General features: G+C 47.1%; 1 protein-coding gene across 4 annotated transcripts in view; it reads left to right on the top strand.

Annotated features, from left to right (window-relative positions):
- LOC103317025 (vicilin-like seed storage protein At2g18540) overlaps positions 1-3822 on the top strand; it is a 31507-nt gene extending 27685 nt beyond the window's left edge. For all 4 annotated transcript variants that reach the window (XM_016986096.2, XM_032601159.1, XM_016986099.2 and 1 more), the window contains one exon: positions 3674-3822. The gene's annotated coding sequence lies outside the window, so the exon portion shown is untranslated. The remainder of the gene's footprint in view (positions 1-3673) is intronic.
- The last annotated feature ends 16878 nt before the right edge of the window (positions 3823-20700 follow it).

The following is a 20700-nucleotide window of genomic DNA, read 5'->3' as shown; positions in this document are numbered from 1 at the left end:
TGATCAATTTGGTTCTGTGTGGCCCCGTCCGGCGATGTCCACGTTGCTTTGTGTATGTCCTTGTGCTTAAAATACGTAGTTTTGATTATAAGATCTTTTGCTGCCGCGAAATTTATGACCTTAATACCGTTATCGTTGCTGTCTTCGTGCAGGCTTTCCTTCCCTATAGTAGGCCTAAACATTTCCTCCCTACCTATTTTAGCATTGAAATCGCCTATCTATTCTTGTGTCGTAAGACGCGAACTGATCGATTACCTGCTCTAAATTTTCGTAATAGAGATCCTTAGCTTCTTCTTCTTTGTCCTCCGTAGGACAGTGTACATTAATAAATACATATCTATACCATTCACCTTCGATGATGATGTACGAGAGCCTATCGTTGACGGATTTGAAACTTTTAACCGAATGTATGATGCTTTTGCTTACGAGAAATCCGGTGCCTAGAAATCCCCCACTCCCGGCCCCATACAGGTACGTGAAGTTACCCGATGCTAGTACTCCGCCATCTGGCCACCGCGATTCCTGTATTGCTACCAAATCTAGATTGTACCTATCAGCTTCCTTTACGAGTTCTTTAAACGCGCCTGCTCTGTATAGACTGCGAACATTCCAAGTTCCGACCCTTAAGTCCCTTTTGGTTCGGATTTGATTTTTTTGAGCCATGATAGTATGTTAAACCCGCGCGCTTCGGATCCTGTTCCGATCGCAGGTGAGTCCACCGTTCTAGAGGTGATAACCCCCATACCTCTCTAGAACTAAGTATGAGAGCTTTCCGACTTTGACGAGGACAGTGTCAATTCGTCGTCAGACACACTACGGTTTCATTCTCGCATCCTAACGCCCCCCTGCAAGGCAGCGCACCTTCGCTGGCATCGTTACCGCGTAAGACCAGGTGACGAATCATTCTACACATCCCCTTTCGGGGCAGTTGTCATCGCTCATGTCATTTTTGTAATGTGTGATGAAAGAGATAGATTAAGAGATAAAAGATAATGTGAAGTGTTTTTTGTTGTGCTACTTGCGTAGTGTTTCTAGATGAATGCGTTCGACAGTGTGGGCTCATCACACCCACGCCTGTTCCTATCGGCTGTCCGCGGCTGCTTATTCAATTTATTCGCAGCTAATCTCTTTCTCAGGGGCTGTTCCTCTATCCGCAACCCGAGGACGCGCCGTGTAGTGGTGATAGGCACCCACCCGTCCGATCTGGACGACAACGCCCAAGACCCGCTTAGGGTAGCGGCATTGTAACAGAATTATAGTCTTCACAGACTTTAAAAGATTTTCTGGCTATTCACTTTGTACAAGTCAAATATTTGAAGAACTCTTCCTCAATAACTCGCAGGCTTTGTAATACAGCTTTAATATACATTCTTATTCTTCAGCTTCCAAAAGAAATTCAACTTCTGAGATTACCATAGGGAAAATTCAATGAAAATTTATTTCTCGAATAAAGAACGTTTCTGTACTGCTATTTATGAACAAATTAAAATTAATAGGGATAAAAGTAGTATTCTTTCGTGTTTTTATTACCAAACTGTAATTTTAACATCGTATTATTCTTAAAAATAATTCAGTAACATTTTTCTCATTATCGAATGATTTGATAAAAATTTAATTTAGCATCATCGTAAGTAGCAGTAGCAGCAACAGTAAAGAGCAACAATTAAAAGAACATTAAAAGTTGATTTCAATGAAGTTAATTAAAATGATCGCAACGAAAGTAATTTCCTCCTCTTTAAAGGAAAGTTAACGCGTGACCTTTCTCTCCTCCGCGCGTCGGCGAGAAGAAATCCAATCGACGACAAATTTACAAGGACGTACAATTACCGGTGTAAAAGGCGACAATGTTTTTTCATTACTTCAGTCAACGTATAGCGCGGGGGGTGGCTTCGGGTATTTCTCCTCTTAAAACTTCGTTTCCGTTTGCCGAAGAAAGAACCAGGGTAAGATCAAGGAATTCTACTCGCTATAGAGGTCGAAACATTCTTGGAAGAGGGAAAAAAGAGTGTACGTAAAACCCACGTCAAAGTGGGAGTATAAATATTCTTTTTAATCGAATCACGTCCGCAAATATAACGTGCGATTGGAATCACGTTAAACTTACTGGTTTGAATAATTAAACGTAGACGAATTCTTGGCAAGTTATCACTGATTCAATACATAGGGTGCCTAATTTTAACGCAATAGCTCGAGCTTAATTTTTTCACGCAAGCATAGGAAAATCTATACGAATGAAATGCAGTGTCCAAAAGTCGCTTCGCGCTATCGGCAGCTAGAAGCGCGTAAGCAAACAGCCGACATTAATAAAGTCGGCGCTTCAACAATACATTCCATCCTCTGCAAATACTCTTTACAGCGAGCTAAGGCAGGGCACTGCCAGCAGCAGCCTCCTCCAAGAGGTGCAGGCTCGCAGCGGTAGCAGCGTGTACCTAAAGTATACGTATAGGTACATAGACACGCGCTCGGCTATGTACAGCAGGCGAAGAGCAAGCAAAGCACGCCGAGACGCCGGCTCTCCCTCTCTCACTCCGGTAAAACTTTGAACGTCGAGCGGAAGGCAACACGTGGACTCGCTCCGTAATTAATTTCGGCTTTCTTGAATATCGGGCTCGTGTTCTCTCCCCGGCAAGCAAGAGCGAGAGAGAGAGAGAGAGAGAGAGAGAGAGAGAGAGAGAGAGAGAGAGAGAGAGAGAGAAAGAGAGATCCAATGAAGAGAGGAACGCGCTCACGATATTGGGTTTCTGCGGAGGGTGGATAGACTGCCGCGTGCGCTAAGTAGGGGGAGGACGGAAACAAGGCAGGAGAAAGGAGCCGATCGCCCGAAGCGACGCCGGAGGTAAAGCCTGAGAATAATGCAAAATTAATTTCCTCCGCCCTGTATACCTCGCGATCTCGCGTTTTCCCTCGCTCTCCCACCTTCGACCTTTTCCTCGCTCGCGCCGGCTGCTGTTGCTGCTGCTGCTGCTCTCCGCAGCTTTTCCATTCCCGATCTTGCGGCTTTCTATACTTATGTACATGTCACCTCGTCCCAGAGCCGCGACGAGCTTCGTTCACCTCTTCCGCGAATTTTCGCCCCGGGTTTTTTCAGAAATGTCGCGGCTGATTTCAACCAAGCAGCCGCCTGTTATTTGTCGCCGCCCGGGAAGGGCTAAGTCAATAATGAAGTTTCCATGTCGGGTTGGCTTTGCCCAAAACTTGCCGCAGTGCACACACTCGCAACTCTCGAGCTGTACACAGAGAGGGAGTGTGCAGTCTTGTACCTTGACTGACCCTCCAGCTACTTCCTTGCGAAGAGACATGATTGCCCGCGCTGCGCGAGCTCGGTCGAGAAGTCGTGCGCTGTACACAGAGTTATCTCTCTGTTTCGGAAATGCAGCGCACTTTTCATTTTGCCTGTCGCAATTTAATAATGGCTGATGCCCTGAAAAATTCGCTGCGAGCTGTGTATTTGAATTGTTGGAAAACAATTAATTACATCGTTTGTAGCGTACGTTTGTGTGCCGTAATGTAGCGTACGTTTGTGTGCCGCGTGGCTTGGTAGCTGCACAGTGTCTGCTATAGCTATTTCCGAGCCGCGGAACGTTCAGTCCTCATTTAATTATAATTATAATTATTAATTAAAAGACGCGTAATTAATATGCACCAACTCATGCGCAACTTTGTATTTTTGCAGACGCTGACGCGACGTCACGCTCGAGCTTCAAGTTGACGTTTCCGATGCACCGCACCCATGGCAACCTAGTCAAAAACTGTAGAATTTGTACGAGCAAATCGAAGTCCGTGTGTATGATTTCTAAATAATCATGAGCTGATTGTATGCCATATTTTATTTTCAAAGTATTAATCCGAATAGCGTCAGAGTATTTTATACAGATGCCTTTCGCTCTCGCATCGTGAAATTCCTTTAAATATATCAAGTTTCGTATTCCTGACTGTTTGAAATGAATACGATATAACGCGGTATGCATCATCAGACATTAACGTATCCGACAGACCGAATACTGAAAAAATGATTTCATCACGAAGCAGCAACCCAAATACTCGCACATAATATTCATCAGGTTGAAAAATGGAATGCTGCGACCAACAGAGCGACTCCATAAGCCATATCGGGTCAATCGAGACGAAATCTTTGCAGTGAACAGCGCGTCAAAGTTGAAGCACGTCGACGACAATTTCCCGGCGTATTTGCCAAAGAAAATATTTTTCCGCGCCGCGTCTGCGCATCCCAGCGATTTCCCTTCGACAAATAAAACGCGCCCGCACTCTCGCCCATACACTTATACTTTAACATTCCATTTCCATCAATTTCTGCTCGAGACGTGTGCAGCGCACACGCGAGAGCGGGATATCGGCTCTGCATGAGATTTCGCCTTCTCTCTCCGACTTTCCTGCGAAGCCGGCTCGTTGTTGGGCCCTGTGTATGTAGGAAATGCGCGTAAGAGAGAAGAGGAGAGACTGTCTGCAACGAGAGAAAGAGAACAGAGAGAGAGAGAGAGAGAGAGAGAGAGAGAGAGAGAGAGAGAGAGAAAGAGAGAAAGAGAGAGGTGCGCAAGATTGAGAGACTGGCTTTTCAGCGCCACTTGTCACGCTTTAAGAAATGAAGATTGATAGCCTCCTAAAGGCTTTCTCTTTCACTTTGTCGGGCATTATAGTGTCGTATACGTCAATGTTGCGCGAGAGCGAGTAATAAAAGGAGAGAGAAAGAGCGGGAAAAAATGGCCACGCGTGTGTTCATTCATCTGACGCTCAGCTGGGGCTGTGCTGCGGAGATCTATGTACACCGCGAAAGCTTCCCGCAGATAAACGAGGCTGCATCCAGTGGTAAGTATTCGTTAAATTTTAACGACAGCACCACGAATCCGTTATTATTACTATTCACCGCTCGATCGGCGTTGTGGGACCGTCCTTATACTCCCATCATTCCCCCGACAACGTTTATCTCCCATGCGATAACGTTTTCGAGAACCGCGTGAGAAGAAATTAAATTTCATTCCCATTTAGCAAAACGACGGTGTTTTTATTTCGTGCACGCCCGCGGGAATAAAAAGTACAAGCTGCAGGCGCGCTGCAATTGCGTCGAAAAACAGAGAACGATAGCGTCTGCTCTCCGTCTCTCCAGTGGCGCGCATATAAAGCGAGCTACGTCTGGCCGATTTATCTCTCGGTCGCGAGCGCAACGACGTCGCCTCATCTCGCGAGCATAATGCAAGCAACTTAACAAGTCTCGCTCCCTCTCGCGCGCGCGTTGACAGCGCCATTTTTAAAACTCGCGCTTCTATGAATCGGTGATGAGCCTTTTTCTCTTTCTCTCGAAACTTATTATATACACACTGTCGCGCGCAAACAGCGAGTGCTGTCGCCGCTCTCTCGGCAAATTGAATTTTCCGGCGCGTACTTGCAAAGCGCTCGCCGAGAATAAGAGTCACGCGTGTATATTCTTGGCGGGTGAGTGTGTGCATGTCAGAGGCGCGGATAGGTTCTCCCCGGGAGGGGGTCGCAGCGATGAGAGGAAGCAGGCGCGTATAACTTTCGAGAGAATATTACGTCGGGATTTTAAATTTTTATTGTTTCGCTATGATGACTGTACGAGGACTGATGTCTGCGGAATCACGTTTTCGGAATGAGACTTCGTGCCCTAGGGTCGGACATCTCTGCGCAGAAAAAGTAAATGAAGCTCCTTCAGTTATAGATGATATCTCCGAATTATTCCCGACGAAGCAGCAGAGAGAGAAGTTAAAGGAATGTATAGGGTTTAATTTCGTAAGTCCCGTGAAAAAATCTCATCAAATTTTAACGTAACAAAATTCTTCGGATTCCCAAACCTCTCTGCCTTTCCTCGCCGAGAGTCGCTTCATCGCGCGCGATATTGAATTCCACATAGGTATATACGCAGACAGGCACACATACAGAAAGAGAGAGAGAGAGAGAGAGAGAGAGAGAGAGAGAGACAGACAGACAGAGGAAATAAAAAGTAATGTATTCATTTGCTCGACGAGACTCGCGAGACACAACGGTTGTGCGGGAGACAGGCTACTGCCCCCGGCTCTCTTCCTTTCCTTCCTTCGACGGGGGGGCTGTTTTCGCTTCTTTTGTCTGTCGAGGAAAAATCCGCGAGCGTATACGGGGATATGCATGTATGCGCGCTACGACTGCATACTGTATAGGTATACGCGAACGACGAAGAAAGAGACGAGGCGAGCGGGTATTTGATTCGGGATATGGGCGGGCGCCTTAGGGAAATTGATAATAAAAAGCCGTGTGTACGGCCCGGATCGCGTATTCGCGAAAGCCGGAAAATTGCAGGTTGATGTTGACTTTGGGAAGAGTATCGCGCTCCGTGCTTAGCATGTTTATTGGGAGTAAATATAAAGTTACCTTTTTTTTACTGCGACGGAAATCGATAAGCCCGCCGCCGCAAAGTTTCTTCTGTTATTTTTCCTACTGTTATTTAAGCGTGAACTCAGTGCGCCAGGCAAACATTTGCTTTCGGGGGAAAATGTTGCTGTTGCTGTTGCTGTTGCTGTTGTTGTTTGTCTGATTCGAAAGTCAAATTTATTCTCGTGGAAGCGCGTATACCTTATCGAAATTAATTCATCGCCGAATATGGCGAGCGGAAAGCTGCCAGTGCCGCATATTATAACATCCAAAGACGTGTGCAGAGAATATCCTAGAGGAAAAGAACACAGAAGCCTCTCCCTCGCTACCCGACGCAGTGAAAGTTTCTCGCTATAGAGAAAAGCCAAGGCGTTATGAATTTTTTACTGTCCGTCTAGGCTGCCGTCGCGACATTTAGCTATACAGGCAGTCGCGCGCACGTCGTGGCGTCATCCTCATCCGTGAGAGCTCCTCCTTTTTTCCTCAAGCCATCAATCCGGAACTGCGCGCGAGCGCGAACTTTTTCCCCGCGTGAGAAAAGTTCGCGCGACGGCTAGACGCGCGCGCGCGCGCGCGCCCATAAACTGTCTTTGGCGAGTGCGGAAAAAAGGAACTTTTCATGGCTGTGTTTTTGTTGGCGGCGGCGGCAGCGGCGGCAAAATACGCGCGTCGCCGATGGGATCGATGATCTCGAGCGACGTGCTTATGTAGTATAGAATGAAAGGAGCCGGATATCGCCGAATTATTCCGTCTCGCGGAGGAAAATCGCCGCGGATAAATCGGCGGCGCCGGCTAACTGTCGACCTCGAACGCCATACTGCGTAGGTAGCTGCTTCGGCCCGCGCCGAGATAATTCCGCTATAAATTCGCTTCGTCTCTCTTCCACTCCCTCTTCTGTGAGCGGTAATACGGCACTTTCGCGAGATTGCGTGTCTCTGCCCGCGTAGCCGCTTTTTGGGAGTCGATTGCGCTATCAGTATACGCTTTTATCAGTATTGTCGCGCGGCTGCGAGTTTTTACGAGTACAGAGCTGCAGATAAAAGTCGCGGGCGAAAATTGCCTTTTTTTAATCAGCACGCGGCTAATTTCAAGTTTGTCGAACTGCGCGCGCTCGTGAGACGCGTAAGAGAGCGTCGGGGAGTAGGGAACTGTCGTAAAAAGTGTAGTTTACGAATTTTGCAGAACGTCGTTGGGCCGAAGTGATAAGAACTTTTGTCCGGGTCTTGAGTAACGAAGATTTGCCGCGATGATGCACGCGCCGCGATGTTTTCGCGGATAAGAAACAATTTCCTCCTTCCAGCGCGCCTGCGGAATTGTTGTAATTTACTTAGTACACAATTACCGATATAGCGAAAAAGAAAGCGCGCGAGCCGCGTCTGGCCTAACTCGGCCTGTGTCTACTTACGGCCTCGTACACTCTGGCATCCACTTTGATCTTCCGAACTTTGATCGTGTTACTCTGAACTTCACTATCAGTTAGCCAAGTAGCAATTTTTTTGGACTCCGTAACTTTCGGGCCTTATCTGCCGGCGTTACAGTTTTAGACACTTCTTTCGTGTGCCGAAGTTGTTCTACTTCCTGCGGGAAAACTTATCCCGCAAGAGTATTCGTTATTTTCCATTACATTTTAACATCGTGAGAGGATTTCATTCGTTATTTCAACATTGTGCAAATTCGCATACCTATAATGCTTCAATTTTCACGAGAGAACGCGTTGGTTAATTTATGATTTCATCAGTTATTCATTTGGTTGTGAAATTCGCATCGAAGCTATACCGATAACTCCGATTGCTAACTGGCTCGTTAAAGCCCAGCAGTTTTATGTCGAGATCGCCGCAATCAAGCAGTTATACGCCAATTACATTAGACCGCGGAGTTAGGTACCCGATCGTCGGCAAATCCGTTTTGAAGCGCACTTGACTCCGAGCACTCGCAAAAGTGTCGCGACGTGATTGATCTGTAGATCCATTTGATGTTTTCTGCAGGGACGGTTGAATAGAATAGTCCGAACAGTGTGCAGTCGGCGCAAAGCCTCATCAACCAATACGCCAAGCCGCCTCGGCGATTTCGGTGCTAATCCGGCAGCTCGACAGCTGCAGCCTCGCCTATTCGCGGAGCCTCAACAGGTACGAAATCTCTCTCTTGCTCACCCTGTCGCTCGGAATTCCAAAGCTTGGCAGCTGTCCTTTTTCGCCTGAAACCGCAGACTGGCGCCTGCATCGTTTTCTGCATTTTGCAAGCTAAGCAGAGCTTAACGCGCTTGGGCGCTTAATTCAGTATGTGTATTCAAGTGGCGGCGGCGGTGGCGAGCACTTTGAGCGACAAATTAACATGCGCCGCCCGGCGCCGAAATCTAAGCAGCGCGCCGCGTGTCTACGATGTGGCGCAAGCACAAAGCTCGAGTTAACGCGAAACCGCGAAGCAGCTGCTCTCTCTCTCTCTCTCTCTCTCTCACACACGAAGCGATATCGCAAGCGCGCGCGCTGCACGATTTTCGCACCGAAGAGGTGACGAAAGTGCTGCGTCACGTGCTCGAGAGTGGGAGGGGGGGGGGAAGAGAGAGAGGCGCCGTGTGCCGCCGCTATATATAGAGTACTGCACGTTGAAAGCTTTTTCTTCTCGGCAAGTTCGAGGAAACTACGAGGGACTGATTGAGCTGTAGACCAGCGTGATTGGGATCATTCAGGCTTTGTCTCGTACTTTCGTTTCTTCCGCCGAGCTGTCTTCTCTCTGTCGGCGCGGTGTTAATCAACGCGCTTTTCATCCCCGCGTTGTTGTTCGAACCGAACAATTTTTCATTTTTGCACGCGAGCTCATCCAGCGTAACCTAATACTCCTCGCTGTAGAGCTCACTTTCGAATTTGAATTTTAATACAGAAAATGGGCCGGCATATCGCCTTTCCTCTCCCTCGCGCGCGCGCGTAATTCACGTCAAGCAAAAATGACGCTTAAAAACTGAATAAGCTATTTTGCCCGCTCGTCGCTCTCGATTCGCGCGCACATATGCGCAACCAATGCATTCTCAAGAGGTTGGTCTTTCTGAAATTTCACCCTGTTTATTTATTCATGAAACTGGATTAGCTTTTCGCGTCGCGCGGGAACGAGAAAAAAAGCATCAGCCGACGTCATAGCAAAGCGTGTGACGCGCGCGCGACGTCTTCCGCGCGGCAAATTTGATTTGCATATGCGCGTGCAGCTCTCTCCGTGCGGAATTTGTTTGCCTCTTGATTTTTCGAAAAATGTTCAGCCTGCAACTGGGCGCGCTGACAGTCGTCGGACGTCGTCGGCGACGAGCGAATTTTTAACGAGCAGCCTGTTTTTGTCCCTGTTATCGCGCCAACTTAGATGCATCGCACAGTCACGCGGTTTCCTCCCGGATCTCGTCGCGATATTAAAGCAGAAGCCGGTTTCATTGTCGGACGCTTCTCACCGGGCCGATGTCTGCTGAATTTATTATCTCGCGTCTAATGCGCGGCCGGAAACAGCGAACGTAATCCATCCGAAATCAAGTTGATGCATGCACGTTTCTCACTCGTAATGCCTTTCCGCTCGCTTGATAAAGGAGGACATATTTTTGTGCGTTATACAGCATGATACTTAAAATCCACCCCTCGCGATCGCGATGTATACTATAATAGCTACTGCGCTATATACCGAGAAGAAGATACATTACTTTTAATAGATATTTCTAGACGACGTCACCGTGACCAGCGAGTTATCATGCAGCAGCCCTTTTTACACACACACACACACCCACGTCAATTACCCATAAATGCAGCGAGCAATCTCCGTATATACAGTCTCGAAGGGGACTCCCACGATAATAATACACTTTTACGATAGATCATAATTTATACGCGTCCGACGTTTCGAAAATTGGCTGGAAAAATCAAACGTCGAAGCATGATAAGCCGAATGTTCTCGAAAATGGATGGCGCCTGAGATATATACAAAGAGGAAGATGCCCCCCTGGCTGCAGTATCCACAGCGCTCGCGGTAAACTACTCGGCTGCCGCGAGATTGTACTTGCAACAATGCTGCAACACGAGATAGAGAGTATGGACCGCAAACGTCTATATCGAATATCAGGTGGCGCTCTCGCTGCTTTCGAGCACTTTCCGAAATTGAATCATACGAACCTCCGCGGCGTGGCAAAAATAATTAATACACTTACGCAAAGTGCTTCGCGCAGCCCCGCCGCAACTTAACTCGTAAAGCAATAATTCTAATGACCTCCGCGAAGCTAGAGTACGCGATCAGGGCTCATGTCTCTCGATGAGAATTTTTCACGTCCCTCTGTTATACCTATAAGCTATAGGTATACATATACGCACGGAGAATATACGTTTCGCGTAATGCGGGGAATAGTCGCGATAAGTTAGCCGGCGGGGACTGGCGGCTAATAAATGTAAGAGGAGGAAAAATCAATTCCATTTTCCAGCGGCGCGCACGGCCGCCCGCGGACGACTCCGCGAAATCCCCCTCCGCAGATTCATCATTCCTCTTTCTCCCGTCTTTTCTCTCTTCCATCCCCCCGTACAGCTCGCGCGCTTTCATTGCTCTCTCCGCAGCAGCGCTATAAACGCAGCAGATCTTAGCCGGATCATCCCCAAGATTATTAAGGAGGCATTGAGGAAGGTTATTGCCCTCGAGGATCCAGGACCTGCACCAGTCGAATGTAATAACATATAATGTATAGGAGTCGAGGATGTATCGTGAAATGTGTCGTTCCCACGGGGATAGCGCGCTTTCGTCTGCATAATTCCGATTCTCAAGTAGGATACGCTGCGTAAAGTGAAAACTCGCCGCTGTGTATCTAACAAGAGCGCTGCTTTGCGCGCGCTTATTTCCCTAATTTGCGTAGCGCGCGCCTGCGTGAAAGCCTTTGTGAGCTCGCGTATACTTATGTATATACTTGCCGGGAAATAAGAGTGCGCTTATTATATATCGTATACTTGGCTGCTGCGCTCCGGAGATATTGTATTTTCGTGATTGCCAGTCGTTTTGCCGCGCGTGTGGGGGGCGAGAAAAAATACAACCCCCGAGAGTTATACGCGCTGAGTACACAGAGCGCACCTTAGTAGGGCAGGGAGAATTGTTAAGCATACTTATTCGACGCCGCCGCGCGAGTTGGAGAAATTTCTCGAGAATTCAAATAACTTCACTTGTAGCTATCTTTGTTATACAAGGCATAAGTTTCCCACGCGCCTAGACTAGCTACACACGCTATGCACGCGTACGTTTTCGAATAAATTGTTCAGAAGCCCTTTGTTTCGTATGCTCGAGGTGCGAGCGAACTTGTATCGCGTTCTCTCTCTCCCTCTCTCTCTCTCTCTCTCTCTCTCTCTCTCTCTCTCTCTCTCTCACACTCTGCAGTTCTTATTGTAAGAATGAAAAGCTCGATTGCGAAGGTGAGCTCCTGACTAATAGCTCGGAATTCCCGATGGTCAGTCATAAAGCGGCGTACATATCGCGCTAATATTTCAGGTCGACCTAAATACCCCCGTTACACACCAGGTCGGAGGAAGAACAGTCCTCGTCTCCTCCCCGCTAGCTGATGGCAGTCCCGCTAACAGGCCGGCCGCGAACGATCTTAATTCACCCGTTTATCAAGCCCCTCGTAACGCAGTTCTCGTCGTCTATCCATCTGCAGGGCTCGGGTAATCGCGGTATAAACCAAAAAATGTATTCGAGCCCGAGTCGGGCATTAGTCCTGTCAAGCGAGCGGATCCGGTTGATTTGTCAATCTCCGACTCTCCGTAATAAAATAATGCATCGCGAGATGTCACTCTCGCGGAATACCGTTACATCAGTTATATAAGCGCACGTACTGTATATATACGCTGGAGAGAAGGAAAGAAAGAGAGAGAGAGAGAGAGAGAGAGAGAGAGAGAGAGAGAGAGAGAGAGAGAGGAGAGACAAGAAGGGGGATGGCGCGGATATAGTGCTGGAGAGAGACGCTAGTCGCGCGTCGCCAAGAAGACCGGTCACCCGTCGCGGAAAAATCGCCCCATTCCGTGCCCGGCGTATAAAAAGGGTAATGAATTTTTCTTATCTCCCTGTGACGAATAACCGGAGAATATACGCGTGAAAATGAATGAGAAATAGGAGGGGCAGAGCCGAATCCCCTTTCTCACTCTTTATATCTTTCTATCGTCTTGTCGCAAGCGAGCCGTCTCTTTCTCTATCTGGCCTAGGGGATATATTATGGGAGTAGGAGAAGCTCGCTGTATATAGTCGAGCGAGGAGTTGTATAAAAAATGAGAAATACGGGAAGAGTTCCGAGTTCGTGTGTTTGCGCGGGACTTTGTTATTGGGATGAAGCGAGAGCAACTTTGCTTCGACTCTCTCTAGTGATTTGCTTCTCAGCGGTTATTAATAGTTCCTTATCAGCTCTTGCCGGACTGGTGGGGAGAAAAATTTGTTCGGATATATTAGAAGGGTGAAGCTTGAGAGATGACCCGCTAGATTACTTTATCTGATGCAAGCTTTTGGATTGAGATGCGGCGCAGCTACTGCAGCAATTGATTATACCAAGCTCTGATCTGGGTTAAGAGATTAGTTTAATTGGTCGAAACGCGAAATGGAGTCGTATTGTTATTGATTGTTTGGTGATTGCTGCGAAAAATGTGTTATCTATTTATTTTGACTCTATAGTAACGTTTATTTGATGTTGGCGCAATCAATGGAATTACAGCTCGCACAAAAGGTAGGTCTATCCTATGGAGTAGAGTCTATCATTATGAAAAGTGAGTGATGAATAGAAGCTCAGTATTTCATAAAGAGCTCTATAGTCATAGCTGCAATTTCATTACTATCTTTGTTTCAGTCAAAATTTGTATACGACCATAAATTTGAAGTCGTGCCCATTTCGTAATAGCCTAAAGCATACGGTATTCTAAAAGTAATCAATTCGCTTGGATAGTTTCAGAACTGCTACATGACATTTAAGCTTATCGAAATGTACAGGCCAACTATATGCATGCATGTGCGCGTCGAGGGTTTCAAAGGCCGTGTTCAAGCTTCTGAGAACCGCGCTATGGTGCCTCGTTAGAGCAGTCGCATTAAACGAACGTATAATTCCTTCTTTTAATATTAGAGGTATTTAGTTTGGATAGACGAATGATAAAACTAATACCTTTCCTATGCGCACTCTTGAAAACTCAGTGTTCGAGCTTCCCTCGAAGCTGATTCAAATGCGTGAAAGTGGAATTTTCGCTCTATTATATCCTCTCTTAGTGTTATTACTCCGTGAATTTTAGAGTATTAGTAAGTGTATATAGTTGCGTTTCATTTACTTATGTATAACTACCCCAATTATCTTTAGCACAAAATTTAAAGGGCATCAAACTCTGACAATGGTAAAACAATGATTAATACCTTGAAGTATATATTTGATCATCATGTTCAAGGATTTAAGAAATAATAAACAATTTAGCCCAAACAACATAATTATACATAATATAGGAATAAAAAATCGCGCGCTCTGCGTTGATTTCAAATAGATATTCCACAAAAGGTTGAGAAAAAAGCCATCCAAATGCGTATAGAGTTACACAAAAGCAAGCTTGACGCGAGGTAACACGAATGAAAAGCTGAGACGTCCTCGCAGACCGTGACATCAATCAAAATAAAAATGGCAAGAAAACGAAATATTCCTCGCACTTACTTCATCGCGCAGACGACGCGACGCGCAACGTAACGCAGTACCGTAACAGCAGAGAGAAGCGGGGTATGGGCAGAGGAGAAAAGCTAGAATAGGCGAGCGAAAGGGATAAGCAAAAAGGATATAGACTATACTGTACGGCAGAGGCAAGGAAAAAAAGGGTCGTCGACTCCTGCAGCCTTATATGGCTTTGTCCGAGCAACGGCGCGCGAAACATAACAGTTCCGGTCTCGAATGGCACTCTCGCTCTCTTCCCTGCTCTCGCAGTTCTCCGGGCGCGTGAGACGCTGCAAGAAGCGCGAGATGGAACTCCGGCAGCGGCAGCGAAAGGAAGCAGAGGGGGCAAAGAGATAAAGCGAGCAAGAGGGAATCCCGAGAGTCGCCGGCGGCGCTTCTCTCTCAACTCTCGGATTCTATTATCCGGTACGCGAGCGCGCGCGCGCGCGCGAGCGGCTGCTCGCAAATGTATTCGCGCTTCGCGGCGCAAAATAGGGCGGTGGCTCGACATTTCCATTTACTAGAAAGACGACGATATTATGCAATCGATGCCGCCGCCGCCGCCACCGCGCCGCGGGAAATATACCTGCCCGCGTGCGCGCGCGCACGACAGCGAGCTTCTTTCTCTTGTACCTACCCCCTTCCTCCTTTATTGGAAGCTATATATAAACTCGGCCGTTGCGCTTTTCCATTGGGAGCGCCGTGGCAGTCGCCGCGCCGTTATAGCGACCAATCGTCGACGAAATCGCCCTGTCACCTGAGAGATGGAAGACCGCGATCTCTGTATATACGCTTCGTCAAAGTTGCGCGAAATCCCGATTATAAGTTGGGGTAATTTAGCTCCAGAGTCAATAGCGATAAAATTGAATCCACCATATATATATATATATATATATATATATATATATATATATAACATAAGACGGACGAATAGAGAGAGAGAGAGAGAGAGAGAGAGAGAGAGAGAGACAGAGAGAGAGAGAGAGAGAGAGAGAGAGAGAGAGAGAGAGAGAGAGAGAGAGAGAGAGGAAGAGGAATTAAATCGGCTATAAAAGGTACGAAATAAAACGCCACTGAGCGAAATGGAAGTAAGAATATACAGAGTGGTAGAGAGAGAACTGGAGGAAAAATGAGCGAGAGGCAAAGAGGAGAGAAGAACAAAGAAAATTAATTGGTCCTCCGGGAGCTGCCGAGGAGTGGCGGCAGTAGAAGGAGCAGGAGCAAGAGGAGGAAAAACGAGGAGAGAACGCGCGCGCAGAGAGAAGCCGAGAAGCCGGCGCTGCAAGACGGACGGTAAGTAGCCGGGGGAATCCCCGGAAGAAGGATGAAAATTGTTACGCGAGACGACGGCGCGGAACCGGTAGCAGCCGACGAGGAAGGAGCCCTCTCGCGATGTCGATTGGGACGAATTAAAAGAATAGCGCGCGGCAAAGGATGAGAGGCTCTCTCTCTCTCTCTCTCTCTCTCCGTCGCTCGCCCATGATGCTGCTGCTTGACGCGAGCTGCCAGGAAGAGCTGAGTAGTCGCGTTTATTTCGCAAAAGAGAAGATTGCTCGGAATTTTTACTTCCCTATACATCCTGTGCGCATTGTTGCAGCTGAATGGAAGCGCTGCATTCAAGTCGTGTTGTATACGAATAAGAGGATCCTGGTCGACGCAAACAGGAGCAATTTGGGATTTCGTTGCTTCTTTTTCTGTAGGATACTGGACGTTTTGCGGTTTTAATGCGGATTGCGAAGAGGTTACCTTTTCGTGGATTTTAAATTTATGAATCTATCTATTGTAATCTCACGGCTTCAAGATTATATTGATGTGAGGGAACGAAATTTTAAATACGTGGAAAAGTCTCAGTTAAGATTGTTTGAAACCATTAGCAGGAGTGTTTACCCGCACCGCTCGCTTCTTCCAAGAAGACCGAACACGAGTTAAGCAAGCGTTACTCAACTTGTCGAACTAAGCGCAGCTCGATAAATATCGATGTTCGTTTTATTCTCCGGCAGATCGTAGCATTCGATTGCCGCACGACTTGCCACGGATCATTAGTATCGCCATACATCTTGGAAGTTTGCACAAGGCGAACTGTGCGCTGTGTACCCAACTACGATTAGCAAGCGCTCTCGCGGTACTCGTGGCGATGAATATGCAAACGGCGCAGACATTAGACTCGCGATTCCCGAACTTTGAATTCAATACAGATCGAGGGGCGGTGGGAGGAGGAAATAAGCGAGCGGCCGACGAATTCGAGTCTGCGATCGATCGAGTTTTTAGCCCGGGAAAAGTAACGTACATCCATAATTGAGCGCGTTCTCTCGCGCAGCCACTACATCAGTCGAGAAAAATCCTCGCTTCCTCAAAGTGCGCCGAGCGTTTAACTCGGCCGGGTCGTTACGAATTCTTCGTAAAAGTTTCATCAGGCTAAAAAGCAAAATTATGGAAGCTTTTAAATATCGGCAAAATAAGAGCGAGCGGAGAGAGTGACCCAAGCGGCTGCTGCAGCGGGCCGAGAACGAGATTAAAAAAGAAATTGGACAAGCTAGCGGACGCGCGCGCGCGTAAAAAGAGAGGGAGCGAGTACAGCACGCGCTCGGCAGAGATGGAACGGGAAAATAATTAAACGAAGGTATGCCGAAAAAAAGTGAGGGACAGAGCCCCCGTGGAATGGGGTCAGCGCTTGACGAAGCTCGTCGCGAGCTCGCGCGAGATGCCAAAGGAAGGAAGGAAGGAAGGAAGGAGCTGGAGGAGCTGGTAGCGAGCGAGTTTTATAGGAATAGGAACGTGCGGTGCATCTGCATAAAACTGACAAAGAGACCGGGCGACGGGGTGCGCGCTCGTATACGAGATCACCGAGCAGCGCGAGTAAGTAGTCGCATGTGCGAGAGAAAGGCGGCGGCTACGCGGAACAAGAGGAAGATGGCCGTATAGAGAGCTCCTCGCAAGCCGTAGAAAAGAAGGACGGCTAGTGCGCGCCGAACTTTCCCCGTGAAGGCGCGTATACTGCTGCTGCTGCTGCACGCGCGACCGTTGAGTTATAGAAACGATTCCCCCCCCCCCCCCTTTATAGAGGCAGCGCGTCGTGGCTTTATGCGCGCAATATCGTCCTCGCGCGGGATATTGCATCGCGACTCGTGTCGCGCAGAGGTGATTACGCCTCGCGACGAGCGAGAGAAAAGAAGCGGCTCTCGAAACTAGACGAAAAGAACTGGCTTTTCCCACTTCATTTGCAGTAAAAATAATGATTCAGCCGCAGCAGCCGCACTCGATCTCATCTCCCGCGCGCCTCGCAATGCTCTTTTCACTCGCCTCATACCCCGATGTTCCCTTTTCTTTCTCGTTTTTTTTATCACCGCGTAGACGGCTATGTCTGGCTGCGCTTTCGTCGCGCTTCGGTTCCCACGCCGTACGCGCTCGTTGCCGCTGTGTCGGGCGGCAGACATCGGGGAAATTTCATATAAGGGCAGACTTTTCCTATTCGTGATTGAAGCCTTTATTTGGAGTCCCGCGCACTCGCGAGCCTGATTTCAGCAGTCTCTTTTTCCGAGAGAAAGAGCCGGAATACCTCGCGATGCATTGTAGGAGTTCGGCACGACTTTTTACACGTAGGCTTTCATATATTAAAAACCGCGAAAAAGGGGCGCGTGGGTTCCTTCCAAAAGTATTCCAGGCAGTTTGTATGCGGAAAAGAACAGAGATGCAGGAGGAACCAATAGATGAGCGTTGCAAGCTTTCAGTGCATGTAACTTATGGTTCGACGGCCTATACTACGTTCACATTATGATAATTGCATAGTATTACCTGATTCGAATTCTAACTATAATCAGTTGACCACGAGTAGACGAAGAGCACGCATGAAAATCGCTGGTAAGCTTTTGCTCATGCTATAACTGCCTGAGTTTTTTAATTCTTTATTATATATGTTCATAACATACCGACACACGGCGGATGGCGATCGGCGGAGCAACCGTGTAACTATAAAATTCATTATACAATAAACTCTCTCTCTCTCTCTCTCTCTCTCTCTCTCTCTCTCTCTCTCTATCTCTCTCTCTCTCGGTATGGCCTAGTATCTTAACGTTAAGGGACAGCATTCAGAGAAATGATAATGCTTTGACGCGAGGGATAATACGTCGACAAATGCTGCAATTATTTTACCTCGCTGGCATTTGAGAAACGCAAAAGAAAACGAGAAATATAGTAGGCGAGCCTGCAAGAATTTATTCTCTGTTTATCGCGAGGCCAGACCAGAAAATTATTTGCATAATGCTCTCTGCTCGTGACAGCGATTCGCATTAACGTCAAGCGCATTTCGGCCGTCTAAAAATCCGCCAAGGATTTCCAGCTAAAATACCGCAGTGAGCGCGAGCAAAACCTACGAAAAATTCAGCGGATAATTAACTCGGATTCCGGCTAAAAGCCGCCCCCGCCCCCCTCGACGCGTTGAATTAAACGTTCTACAAAGCTAAATTAAAAAGCCTTTCTTCCACGAAATAGGCAAAGCATAACGTTTTTCAAAAGACTCGTCGGCTTTGTCCGAACAAGTTCAGCCCAGAGCGAATTCCTCTCACTCGCTCCGCTCCGGAGAAACTCCAATGCGCGCGTATAAGAATAGAACGTAAGTTCGCGGGTCTAAAAAAAAGGTGAGTAGAGCAGAGAACTCGCCCTTAATTTTCCCTCTTCCGGGGCTCGTGTTGTTCGCCTGATAAAAAGCTCGTGTAGCCCGCGGCTACTGCTTCATACTTGAAATTTCAATTCTGCCGCTAGGACGACGCAGAAAAAGGGGCGTCCAGTTCATTCGCAATGCGCCGCAAGCTCGCGCACGCCCGCGCTCGCATCTCGCTGCCGACGCGAAATATTAGAAAAGTTTTTGAAATATTTTGCGGGCGAACTCGCTGCTGTTTTTCCTTGTATATGCGCTGCTCCTTTCGCTGCAGCCGCACTGCCTCGACTTCACAATAGAGCGGTATTTCACCTGTTTCCCGCGAAAAGCTTTGTAAATACATTTCCGGGAGCCGCGCTCTTCTTGAATCCTGAGCGTAAGTGATGTCGATGCCTTTTTCCTCTTTTTGCAAGGAGTCCCATACACCCGCGTCTGTACTTCTACCTATATTATACATCACGTTATCGTTCCTCCTGTCTTTCGATTTTCCGTGGTGCGCTACTTTTAGTTTTTTTCCCCTCGAGGTAATTTAATATAGGACCTGTGTAGTAGTACGAATGCAAAAAATACGTACGAGCTTATCATTCTTTTGATACCAGTCTAAACTTTTTTGGTCATGTATTTTTATTTCATCTTTCACTTTTGTATTGGATTGTTTTCCTGCTATAAAATACAATTCATTCGACTGCACGGATATTCCATTTTCCAGCATGAGAATTATTATAAATTAATGTAAGATGTAACGGGAAAGTTAACTTCGATAATTAGACCAGAACGAAGAGCAAGTTATAATCTACTTATCAAAATGCCTTTATGTTTATTCGTTTATTTTATAAGGTGGTTTTAAAATTGTTGTGAAGGAGAATTCCTCGAATTAGTTACGACCGTTAGATTCGCACTTATTCGTGTATAAGTGTGTATGAATGTACATAGACGACTACCGTTTACAGGTATTAGGATCACGTGACAACACGCGAATAATTGCGTAGCGAGCGACGCGTCGGCTAGTCAGTCTGGCCCCGACCAAGCCATGAGTTAGATGGTGGAAAATTTCGGAAAGCCGTGTTGCATCTTCTCACGCTATATTAGTCTAATAAAGAAAACTCTTATTTATTATTCTCAACATCCACAGTGTTATTTACTCCGCTCCTATAATTTCCTCAATAATTGTGCGTTGAAAAGGCATATATTTTGCAATCCTTCTATTATATTTTTCAGTGAAAGATTCTCCGTTGGTTATTATTTTTATGCGTAATAACTGAATTGCCTATACTGGTTTCGTTATTTCTGATGGGTGATACTACTTTGCGAAGTATTTTATAAAAACTTCGAAAACGGAGTTCTACATTCAATTCTGCATTATACTGATTGCAGCCGCAACGAGAATCTATCAAGAGTAGAACGTTATGAATATTTTTTTATTCCTTGCTACTTTTCAGGAATATAATAAGTACGCTGTATACAGCGGAATAACCCCAAGCAACACGGTACAGAAGCAGAGGAGCGCGAAGCAAAATAATAAAAAAGAAACGACATCCCGGCCTAAGTACACCAATAAAGCAGGTTTCCGTTTACTACGCTACATCATCTAAATAATCACCGATTTCATTTCCCTGCGCGCTCGGCATCGCGTATTCCAAACATCGCGTCCTGATCCGCCATAAAATCTTTCCCGACGCGCACATCTCTCAGTACTCGCAAGGCCGTACGTAGCATGAAAAATTCACGACGAAATACATATTTTACTCGGCTCGCGCAGCCACTCCACGCACTGCATTTATCCCTCCTTATATAGCGATAATGATCAGCCATACAGCCGCAGCACTTTTTGTTTGTCTCGAGGCGCGACGACGAAGCAGATGGGGCGACACGCACCCAGCCATATTCCGAAACAGCTCGCGGCGTATACGCGTATTCATGTACATACGCGAAATCTGCCCGCACAACAATGCGCGCCGCACTCGCTTGCTTTTAGGGCTTATCCGCAGCCTTCAATAGCAGTGAA

The sequence above is a fragment of the Nasonia vitripennis genome, chromosome 5, assembly GCF_009193385.2.
Source record: "Nasonia vitripennis strain AsymCx chromosome 5, Nvit_psr_1.1, whole genome shotgun sequence".
Taxonomy (NCBI): domain Eukaryota; kingdom Metazoa; phylum Arthropoda; class Insecta; order Hymenoptera; family Pteromalidae; genus Nasonia; species Nasonia vitripennis.
This window is presented reverse-complemented; position numbering and strand designations above follow the sequence as displayed.